We start from the raw sequence: 12,309 nt of genomic DNA, 5'->3' as shown, positions 1-12,309 counted from the left end.
CACTTGTGCAGAGTGGAGATGAAATAATTTACTGTTTGTTTGCTATAGGATCAGGAGTGGGACTCTGATCTTTATTCCTTGGTTACTCCTTGTTCTAAACATTTCAAGTCAACAGAAGGGAAGATACTGTAATTAGGGATTGCCTTCAAACTGCTTCTTAGGGTTTGGGAAGCGAAAATGGTGGTACGGTGGAAGTGAGTCAGTATGGGTATCATTAGTATCATTAACTAAGGGTGAAAGAGTTTCAGTAACAATAAAAGTAGGCATGTTGAAATTCAGCTCAAGGTCACTGGCCTACCAATTTATATACAAGATACAATTGCAAAGTCCTGGGAGCATTTTCCATTAAACATGATGGTATTCAGTTTGGAATAAATGTAAATCCCATTGTGTTGAAAGTTATAAAGCCAAGAGAGTAATTCAACTAAAGATATAGCTGGGCTTCTGCTTCAGCTGGATGTAGAAAAATAATTACAATGGTACTTTGTAATGGGAAATTGTTTATACACCTTTTGATTAAAACATAGAAAACTCGAGACAGTAAAAACTGTTGCATTGTATTGTCATAAAATTTTTATCAGTGTTTTTCAGCAACAGCTGTAAAACAGGTGCTTATCAGCAGGGAAACACTATGAATAATTCTTTATGAAATTTTAAGTATTATATCGGAAATGACTCTTTTCTCACACTTTTCTTTTTGATGTAAAAATTAATATGTTATATATTTGTCAAGATACCACTGTAAATACTTCTGGGCAGGACCCTATTAATTTAGTTAAAGTATTGATTAGGTTCCCTTACCAAATACCCATTATGTCTGTACACTTTCAGCGCCAGAGCAGGTTTACCAAAATCTTGGTGTAATAATGCCCCAAATTAGGGAAATTATGCCAAATTATTTTGGCATCTCTGGCCAACATAAAATGCTGTAATGGCAAATGGGAAAAAATTAAAATAGTGAATATTTTGTAACTCTCTCACGACACTCAAATCTGTTCCTTGCAACTGTTTCCTCACCCTGCCTAAAGAAAGATTGGAGTTATACATGCTCTTTATCTTCAGTAAATTTTGCTGGATAATATATAAGACTTTGAGACAATCAAACACAGCCAATCTTACATGGTAAAGGAAACAACGTTCAAACAAAAGGTATATGTTAAACTTTGGAGTATATTATTTTATTTACTTTATTTATGAAACATACTTATAGCCTATCCTACACTATTCATAGGATTTAAAAATTACAAAATCAATAAAAGAGGAGCTACACACCGATAAAACAACTTTAAAAAAGCACCACAGATATCACTATACTAAAATTCTTTTATCCCAACAGGGCAAATGCCTGTTAGTATAATGGTGGCAGAAGGCTAGATGAAGAATGGCCAAAATGATGTTCTGAAATAAGAAGGGGCTCTTGTAGCTGAGTTTCAGACACTATCAGGAATGCAAAAGAACTTCTCAACATATTTTAAGGACCAAGCAAAATTATAGAAATGGTAGTCATCACCAGGAGTCAAGCATGTTTTCAGAGAATCATCTTTGTTTTAAAGAAAAGTGAGTTTGAGCTGGAATAAGGTAAATTACAATAAGGAACTGACAAAACCAGTTAATCTTGCTAAAATACTACTTTAAATTCAACTTCTGAAGAGTTCACTATGTTATATTATGTCCATGCTTGCTACGAGAATCAGTTGCTAACGGAGAATCAAATAGAAAAACTTCTGTTCACCTGCTCCTGCTAAATTCTATGATAATATCTACAAATTTTGCCTTGAGATAAGAGGATTCTAACAACAGTGCTTTTCTATGAACATTATAAGTGACCAGATATAAATTGTGATATATCAGCTTTCATAAATGTTACCTTGAAGCAAATGTCTATGAAATCATAAAAGCTTTCCAAGTCATTAGAATTTATTCAAATATTGGGATATTTGAGTTAAATGTACTGAAATATCATTGGAGCTTGAATATCCAAATCTATCCTTCTGACATTATCACAAGATAAAGGAAGTCCAAGAGGAATATATAACTGAGAAGGAGTGTGGTGTAGTGATTAAGATGCCGGCCTAGGAATGGGGATGACCCAAGTTTTAGTCCTCCCTTAGGCACAAAAGCTGGCTGGTTTGGGTGATTTTGGCTCAGCCACTTTTTAACCCTAGCCTGGGAACTTAAAAACTATCCATCTATAAACTTGCATGAACCAGCATGATAGATTATAAACTATCTTCAATGAAAAGGCCTTTATCATACCATGGATTGATTCAGACTAATTTTGTTGTTGTTCAGTCGTTAAGTCGTGTCTGACTCTTCGTGACCCCATGAACCATATCGCGCCAGGCCTTCCTGTCCTTCATTGCCTCCCTGAGTTTGCTCAGTTTCATGCTCATTGCTTCAGTGATGCTATCTAACCCTCTCATCCTCTGCCGTCCTCTTCTCCTTTTGCCTTCAATCTTTCCCAGCATCAGGATCTTTTCCAAAGAGTCCTCTCTTCGCATTAGGTGTCCAAAGTATCTGAGCTTGAACTTCAGTATCAATCCTTCCAATGAGCAATCAGGGTTGATTTCCTTTAAGATTGACTGGTTTGACCTCCTAGCAGTCCAGGGGACTCTTAAGAGTTTTCTCCAGCACCACAGTTCAAAGGCATCAATTCTTCGGTGCTCAGCCTTCTTTATGGTCCAACTCTCACAGCCATACATTACTACTGGAAAAACCATAGCTTTGACTATGCGGATCTTTGTCGGCAAGGTGATGTCTCTGCTTTTTAATATGCTATCTAGGTTTGCCATAGCTTTCCTCCCAAGGAGCAAGTGTCTTTTAATTTCATGGCTGCAGTCTCTGTCTGCAGTTATCTTGGAGCCCAAATAAATGAAGTCTGTTACTGCTTCCATTTCTACCCCTTCTATTTGCCAGGAATTGATGGGTTCAGACTAATTAATTAAGTGCAAAGAACTCAAAAGGATATGGAGTATATGCAATATGCAGTTGAAGGATAGGATGATGAATTCTACACGTAAGTGGTAGCTCCTCTCTTCCACATTTTAGCACAGATTCTGAATCCTCCTTTTTGGTCATTGTTAATTCACAGAAATCTAAATTTTAAGCTCATTTCCCTGCCTATATATTCAAGTCAACCCAATGGGTCTGCTTCTAAATAAATGTGCATCTAATATTTTGCTGTATGACACTTTTGTCATGTTCTTTTCTTTTGTCTGGTTTTTCAGTCTTAGCTTTCTCCACAAGCCTCAGCTAGCTTAAGCACATATAAGAATATGACACAGTGCAGCCAGTAACCTTTAATCTGTATGCTACCACAGTATCTATTGTGTTTTGCTAGCCAAAGGTAGACATAGACATAGTGGAGTTGCCAGTAATCAGGAACAAGAAAAAGATTGTAAATAATCAGATATGAAATAGCAAGGCCATGAGCAACATAAGCAGTATTTAGGCATTTTAAAATGTATGTCTTGGAAACACATGAAAAAACTTTCCAGTGGTTTTCCTGAAATTAATATATAATTTTATGTCAGCAAACTGTCGCATAGAAGCATCAGACACACAGCGCTGCCATTAAAATAACATTAGGAACGTTCACTGCAGAGGAAAAAAAAGAATACGGAGAAAGAGTGTCTGCAGTCATTAAATGTTCATCTTCCTTTATACCCTTATTAGATAATCAACATTTAAAGTTTTATGTACAGATAAACAGGCAGAGACTGAGGTTTTTTTGCTTACTGTATTCAGTATAGAACTAATGAAAAATCAGTTTCTTCTACAGTTTGAAACTGTTGCTATTCCTGTGTTATATCTTCCTCATGTATTATGTAAAAAATTATGGATATTTATATAAGGAATTATTGATATTTATAATCAACCTTCCCTCCAGAGCAAAAGGAGCTGCCCCCAGAAGTTTCCGTCTTTCTCCCATTTTATATTAACAATTGCCATATGGGATGATCAGGCAAAGAGATAGCAATTGGCCTCAGATTACCTACTGAGCTTCACAGCTATGAGATGTAAACCTTACTTTTCCCAAGACTGTGAGTAGTTCAGTGGTACACCCCTCTAGTATTTGATACTTATGTGAGAAAACTGCATATTATATAAAATATGCTGTGTAACAAATATTTTAACTATGAATGCTAGTATATGGTTTGTTACCACATACTCCAGTTCTTTACAATTTCATCCATTACATTTGTAGAATAGCTATCCAATCTGTTACCAGAACTGTTATCTATGCTGTAATTCAAATGTATATTAATAAAAGAGAGAAGATTGAATTAATCAAGTATTCATTGTTGAAGAAAAAGGAACAAATTCAGACATCAAGGCAAAAAAAAAAAGAGCATTTGGCTGGTGTTGCTCATTGCATGTGCTGAAAACAGTGAATAGTACTGCCAAATTGTGAGATTTTATTTTTTTATACACACACACACATATATGTGTGTGTGTGTGTATAAAAGATAGTAGTTTTAAAAATAGCACAGGAAACTTACAGCAGAATTGTTATTTAAATAATTCCTCTTAAATCTGAGGCAGAATGTAAGATTAAAATAATCTTAACTATTCAGTGTCCTTCAACTTGCTTGATAGGGATTCCCAAGAGCAAACTCTAGGAAATTCTAGACTCAACGTGCAGTGTTTTTACAGCAGGAACCTCTATAACATCAGTATTAGCCATTTACACCATCTTAAAAAAATCCTCTTAAAAACATATCTCAGATTGTTTTACCCATCAGTTTTAAGCACAACTCATCACTGTTTAACCACCACAGAAAGTGAAGTGTTTCAAGCAGGCGTGTTTTCCATCAGCCCAAACTTTTAATTTTCTTTCAAGACAATAACAATAATCATGTCATTGCCTTCAGACATAAAAGTCTGAAACTGAGCCTGTTTTTAAAATTAATCTCATTATTCAAAGTGAGAGTGCTACATTCTTTATGAAAATAGCTTTCTATACAAAACAGAATATTTTGTAGGGAACTGGCAGTATTAGTTATAGGTTAATTAATATTAATTTACCAATGAATATCTACATTGTATGATCTAATGCCCCTTACAAGCATATGCAATGTATGAAGGATCTTTCTACACCTGGTAATCTTTTTTGAACTAATGTGTACCCTTTGAATATGCAAGAAGTTGTAGGTGCTCTCACAAAATGTCATCATAAATAAGCCAACACAAAATATCCATTTACCAGACAGCAAACCCCATTGACATTGATCCCCATAGCTTTCTCCCAGAACACTTCCTACTATCTTAGCTTACTTCTGTCTTCCTTTTTTTGTCCAGGAACACATACTTCCAACAAAACACTGAACTATAGCCACCCATCATACTCATTTTATAATAATACCTGGGATCTATATGAGGCTCAAAAGGATTTTTGTAAAAACAGATGATGTTGGAGACTGGCACTTTGCTTTGAAGCTCCCCATAAACTGTGTATTTTTAAAAAAATAAATGATAGCCACCCAGAATCATTGGAGATTGGGTGGCATACAAGTTTAATAAACGAACATGATGATGATGATGATGATGGTGATGATGATGGGGACATGCCAGAGAAGCTTTCCACAGGTGTGCTATTGCCTTTGGTTACATAATTAACTCCATTCCCCATCATTGTTTCATTTCAGCCTGGGTAGCTACTATGCGGCCTTTATCTACTTGTGGAAGTTTTCCACATGACAAATAAATCTGAAGGAAAATTATAATTAGGTTGCAGCAAATCCACAAATACTTTGCATCAACATTTGGCTGATCAAAACTAAGGACATGCCATTTTGCATTCTCATAAAGATTTCATATTCTGAGGGTCTGGAAAAAAGAAATTAGTACCAGTGATATGTGCTGAGGTGATATACCATGAATCAAGGAGAGACATGACTCAACGGCAGAACCTGTGTTCTTGCATTCAAAAGATCCTGCTTAGTCAACAGCTGTGGGGTGGGGGGAAGCAGAATAATGAAAGGGGCATCGTGCCATTGCAAGCTCTGACCCTTTTGTACATGTATAGTGATGTTGCATGTGTGTACTAAAGGGGTGGAATTTCAATTGCAACAGCACAACACTGTTTTGTCATTTTGACAAAAGCAGCAAGTTCTGGGGGACAGTCACGTGTATTCGATAGTCTGCTGAGATTCTGATATTACAGGGTTTTTTTGTTGGAGATTCATCCAGAGCAGTGGTTTGATAGTCCAACAGCAAGTAGAAAATAGACAATTCTTGCAAATTATACTTTAAAAAGTAGCTTTCTTGCTCTACAACCTAAGCCGTGTTAAGATTACTAAATGAGATTCACTCAAAGAAAAGAGATGTTGCTTTCAAATACAAACATCAGTCCCTGCATTTGTATTTTGCAAGTATATAGTCTCTTAAAAACAGCATAAAAATGCGTGGGAAGTGAACGCCAGCAGTTGGTTTTTCTTTAGTTGATCTTTTTAAAAAGTGCCTAGATCATTCTCTTGTAACAGTAATGTTCCTCATATTTTTACAGTTAAAAATCATTGATAATTACATTTTGAAACTGAAATTTGTGTTATTAAACCTTTGCTCCAGATTCATGCAGTGTATTTAATTTATTATAATCTACACTGTAGCATTTTTATCCCTAAAATAACTTGTTTAAAATGAAAGTTAATTTAACATTCAGAAACTGCATTCCAGTTGCTCTTATCACTATTCTAGTGCACTGTCCATTATTAATTAAAGTAGATAAATATTTATTATAGCTACTCTTGGTCTCAGATCTACTTGAGACACTCCATCCCTGTATCAGTAATATAGATGATATTGATGATGACGGTTCAACAGAAAGTAAGCCTGATTATACGTAATGGGAGATTTTCATGTAAGCCTATGTAGTAGTTCATTACGCATGTAATCTTTTCTTGTTTATCTATGCTTTATTGAAGGTAACCATGGGCAAGTATACATAATGCTGACTGATAATAGAAAAAATGGAAATTTATTATAAATAGTTAAGCGCTTCTTACTTTTCTTAACACTGACAAATTGAGGATCACTAATGAAAGGCTTAGTTTTCTTTAAATAATGAAGAACATAAATATAGTAGTAGAACCTAATGGAATCAAGCATATTTCTAAAGCAGAGAGCATAACTACTAGATTTATATCAGATTCCAAAAGAAAAACTAAAAATTCACAGCTGTCTTTCCAATGTTTTTGCTCCAAATCATATTGCAACTGTTTTCTCTCACTGTTTCTATCCTTCTAACTTTCATAAGCCCTGCACACTAATTGCTAAAGAACCTGCATATTTTTAGTCACTTACTGTACTAGTTTTAGCAATATACCCATTTGCGGTAACTGGATCTAGAAATGCAAGGCATCATAGCTCCTACCTTAACTAATTAGATCTAGAAAGGAATATCTTTTTCCCACTATGTGGCCAAAATGTTAAAAGACAATATACTACATTCATTACAACTACATTTTCCCAACAAAATTTAATGCAACTTAATTGTGTCTTTTCCCTTTTCTTAGATCAGAAGAAGCCTGGTTGTGAGTCTCTGGTGTCAAACTTACGTCTATTGACTTTTTTGCATGAATTTTGACCTGTTTGTCTGGCAGTCTGAAAAGGGGCTCACCAGACTCCTCCTGATTTTGGGCTATCATGGAGTAACATGGCTCTCCATGTACAATTCCCTTTTTTTAGATTTTTGTGTTTATAAAATTGGGAACCCTGGACTCTAAAGATTAGAGTCATTGATATAAAAGGATATCCATTTTGTGTCAACTTCCTATCAGCATTCTTGCTGGAGAACATTTAATGAGGGGATATACTAGTTTATACCTTTACCCAAAATTAAATGATTCTATATAAATGAGACAATTATGACCATAATCTTAGAACACCAAAATTGTGATCAGTTAAAAAACCAAAATTCTTCCGTGCTAAACAAATCCTAGTTTTGGGTTTATAAACACAGGACTAAAATCCTACAGTAGCCTCCAGGCTATGAGTATTTCAGAAAGGAAAAATAAAATAAAATAAAATAAAACACTGTATAAGACTTTTGATAAGACTGCTTCCTGGAATCTGGACAAATTCTATAGTTATTGATCATGAAAGTCCCTGGAATTACAGACCAGATTATAGTGCGGAAAGAAAGGGTTCACATTTTCAAGCAGGTATGGCCTGTCGGTCTAATGACATGATATTTGGATTATTTTGAAAAGGAGTGGTCAGAGTTCAAATTCTGTAACAGCCCATACAAAGGTAGCAGAGGACAGGTGACAGAACACTTGTAGCAACTTATCATACTTTTTTTTTGAAGCAACTACTCTTGGTTTACTTTTCCTTTTATAGGAAAGCAGTTCTCTTGATCATTTACTTCTCTTCTTATTACCGTATAAAGCTAGCATTATGGATTATAAAAGGAAGCAAAAGAATTTTTTTTTCAGAAGAATACATAGCAAAAGCCACACACAATACATTTATCAAAAACTTCAGGGCATAAGATTTTTTAAGAAGATATCCTATTTTCTAATTCTGCCAGACTCAACTTTTTTTCAGCAATACAAGCAATGTTGAATATACCTTTGTATCTCAGAAAATGACTACATTCAATGATAGTGAGCTATTTATTGCTTCCAAGTCATAAATCACAACCAATGGTTGCTTTTCTGTTAAATACTTCATTTATGTTCCTATGAGATGGCAAAAGTACAGGTAGTCCCCAGGTTAAGAATGCCCAGGTTACAAATGACCCATAGTTAAGAATGGAGCCTATGTTAGCAAAAATCGACTTAAATGCACAATGATTCGAGTTAAACACATAATGGTTACACGATAATACTTACACAGTATTATACGATAATACTGTTCTGGCTTACATACAAATTTGACTTAAGGACAGACCTTGGGAATGGAACTCGTTCTTAAACTGGGGACTTCCTGTATGCTGCTACCAGATATTACATAACCCCCTAAAGCAAAAATCAAAGAATATATTTCTCACACAATTATGCAACACTCAAGAAATTTGAGATTGAAAGTCCTTTCAGTAGCCACATCCCTAAATGCTTCATTACTATTGTAGAAATGATATTATAGACCTATCCTATGGAAGAAACTGGTAGAAAATGGTTGTTTAATAGTATGTTTTCTCATAAGTTCCTTCTACCTAATCTAATTTAGAGCAAGGGAATCACAGCATAAATATTCTACTAATCCAACAAGACAGATGTCTGAGGGAAGAGATATTTGGTAAAAGACTAAGAAGGGACCTAATGAATTTTCTGAGACAGGGAGACCATTTCTAGGTGAGGTCACAGAGAAGGTCTTTTTCCAGCTAAGTACGATTTAAGTACAAACAGATTGCAATAATAAGAACACAACCACTTTCTTCCTTTTATTAAAATATTTAATGGAATACCACAGATTTTCCTCCACATTTTAAATTAGGTAACAATTGTAACATTTATAAATTTATAAATCTTACATTAACAAATGTAAATATTTACTCATTAAGACTGAATATTGTTTCTGCATGCATTTTCATGTGCAAATGAGCTTCCTCAAAGCAGCCATGACAAGTCAGGCTTTAAGTAGGTGAAGCCATTTCCACGGTTTGAAGGGTGACTTTGAAAGAAGACTTTGCTTGTGGAAATGCCACAAGTGAAGCTTCTCTACAAATAATTTGTGCAGCCCAAATATTCAGGAATAATTTTCACTGAGGGCAGTGGAGTTTTCTTCCAATTAAATGTGATAAATTATCCCTTTAAAGTGAAAAGATCTTGCTTCTGAAGACCCATATGTAAATTAATAGTGTTAGTAGTTGACCCAACTTACACTTTCCTGAACCTAAGTCCTCTCAGAACTACTTAAAGTAGTTGTTGCAATAACTGGACCACCTTCAAGAACAAAAATTATGAAACGTTTTATCATAGCAATAGGCTAATACCATAAGCCAGACTTGAGTTTGTGGCAAGAGTATAGCTAAAAGATATGATTCCATATGTCAGCTAAAAGCTGATGAGAAAGCAATCACAGGATTGCTATTTCAGTTAATAATTGGATTGCCAATAACAGCACCATGTAGACTGACAGCCAAAATAAAGGCCTGGACATCTTTCAAGCATGTTATAAAATCTATTTTATTTTTTAAGCTTTTAATAAAAGATGGGATACAGGACAAAGGCATTGTCCAGGATTTGTTCTATGAAGAATAACTGGTACAGATTAGTCCATATGGAAATTTACTGTATGTATTTTATACTTTGAAAATCACCTACAGTTTTTAAATAATGAAATACACAAGACAAAAAATCTAGTTATCAAAGCTTGGAATTACAATACCATGCACTACATTAATTGAACTTATTTCTAATCAAATCATTTTGGAAAAAAAGAAAAAGAAGAAAAAAACAAGTACTGTATCACATTGGCTAATTTCACTGTCCGATGTATTTCCTTTGCTCGCCTTCCTCTTGAACATCCTCCAAATCATTTGGAGAGGGAGAGGACTTTTGGTCCAAAGGGAAGAATGATCCAACAGTGGTTTCTGTTCTGCCCAGGTAAAGAAATAAACAATAAAAGGATTGTAAAAAAGGTAAAAAGTTTGTTTGCCGCCTTGAGTTGACCAAATATGTATATGTATATGTATATATGTGTTGCATTATAACACCCCATCACATGCTAGGCATTTCTGTCAGTGCAGACTAGTAAAATCAGTCGAACACTAACAAGGAAGCTAGCATGGAAAAGCCTCAAATTTCAGGAGGCAAGCCCCTGCAGCGTGTCACGTGCTCAATTGGAGCACATGATCCCTTGTGTTTTATGTATTACTATATATGGTTATGAGTTTGTATTAGGTAGTGTGACGTATAATATGCTTAACCCTGCCCTCTGATGTACTCAATAAAAGAGGTTTCCAGACTCCGGTCTGGGTGCTCTTATCCCCCCCGAAGGAGAATCAGTTTGGTGTCTTCTTTCCCCTCACTCGTGAGAGGCCCGCTGTAACTGCGTGAATGTTACATATATGTATAACAGTAATAATGGTAAAAATAAAGTCTTTCAAAGCCAAACTTAAGTATAATATTAACCCATCTTCTTGGATAAGAAAGACTGAAACGCTTTAACTTAGCCTTTTCACTAGGCTCTGAAGAGCTTGTGCTCTTGTTGAATGTACTGTACTGTATTTCATTAAGCTAGCGTAAACTTCTTAGCTTTTAAGAAGTTATAACTGCATTGTAATCATTTGTGCTGCAAGGTATCTGTGCATGTGTTTTCCATTTAGTCAAGCCAGAAGTGGTAATCACACTTGCTAAATAAAAGGATATAAATACACTTAAAATAACAAGGTAAAGAAAGCATGCAAAGCACTTTGATTCTTTCCAACCCCTTTACCAGCAGTGGCCACTGGGAAGCATCTTTATTTTCTTCTGTGTAATAAAATAATCTGTTGTAACTGTAACTATGTGTGTACACTGGGAAGCAAGGGGTGAGTTGCATATGCTCCCATCTTGGTTACATGACCAGAAGAGGAAGGGGGCTTCAACCAGAACAGTCACCAAAATGCTGCTCAACCTATCTCCTATAGGGATGTCCTGGAGCAGTGTTTCTCAACCTCAGCAACTTTAAGATGTATGGACTTCAACTCCCAGAATTCCCCAGCCAGCATACACATATCTTAAAGTTGCTGAGTCCTGGAGAAATGTTTCTGGATTTTTTTTTTCCACTGCACCCTTTACCCAATTCAGCTCAAGCTTTCCTTTGCTATCTTTTATCCTGCAAATCAAATTTGTTCCTGTTCTGTTCAGTTTCTGGAGAGCTATCACGCCAACATAGTCATGACTCCTTTTACATAATTTCTTTACAACGTTCTGTTGGGTTGGAAAAGAATAATAAAAGCTAATTTTACTACTTTAGAGTGAGAGTTGTCTCTTACCCACAGAAACAGAGGAGACAGAGGTGAGAATGAAGAATGTGTACAATGCTTCAAGATGCATTTTTAAACAGACTGATTTTAAGTTTTACTAGACGTGCTATTTATTTTGGTTTTGCTTAAATGTTAAGAAAAAATAGTTTTTTTCATAAAGCTCTAAATGATTTTTATAAATCTCAGTTTGTTGTCAGTGTTTAAGACTTTATTCAAATATGCAACTCAGAAACATTTTTCAGTCCTGCAAACGCATAGAGAAGAAAAATCTCTGCATGCTCCACAGATCTATTTCCTTCCTTCCAATAAGAAGGGAGGGTACTTATCTAGAGCTAAGATGCAAAAGAGGACTAAGTGTTAGGACAATTTCAGGAAGAGAAAGTAAGTGTATT

At 35.2% G+C, this 12,309-nt stretch overlaps 1 protein-coding gene across 4 annotated transcripts in view; it reads right to left on the bottom strand.

Moving 5' to 3' along the window:
• The window catches only part of LOC148213733 (uncharacterized), a 228,929-nt gene that overhangs the window by 204,713 nt on the left and 11,907 nt on the right, over positions 1–12,309 (bottom strand). For 2 of the 4 annotated variants that reach the window (XR_015794045.1, XR_015794043.1), the window contains one exon: positions 9,394–10,545. The exons of the other annotated variants lie outside the window; for them this stretch is intronic. The gene's annotated coding sequence lies outside the window, so the exon portion shown is untranslated. Of the gene's footprint in view, positions 1–9,393; positions 10,546–12,309 lie in introns of those variants that run through there. 4 annotated transcript variants of the gene reach the window in all.

This window comes from Python bivittatus, unplaced genomic scaffold (genome assembly GCF_059951505.1).
Source record: "Python bivittatus isolate LINGU-HERP-01145 unplaced genomic scaffold, Pbiv_v1 ctg000840_np1212, whole genome shotgun sequence".
NCBI lineage: Eukaryota > Metazoa > Chordata > Lepidosauria > Squamata > Pythonidae > Python > Python bivittatus.
Note: the sequence above shows the minus strand (reverse complement) of the source record. Positions and strands in the feature narration are given on the sequence as shown.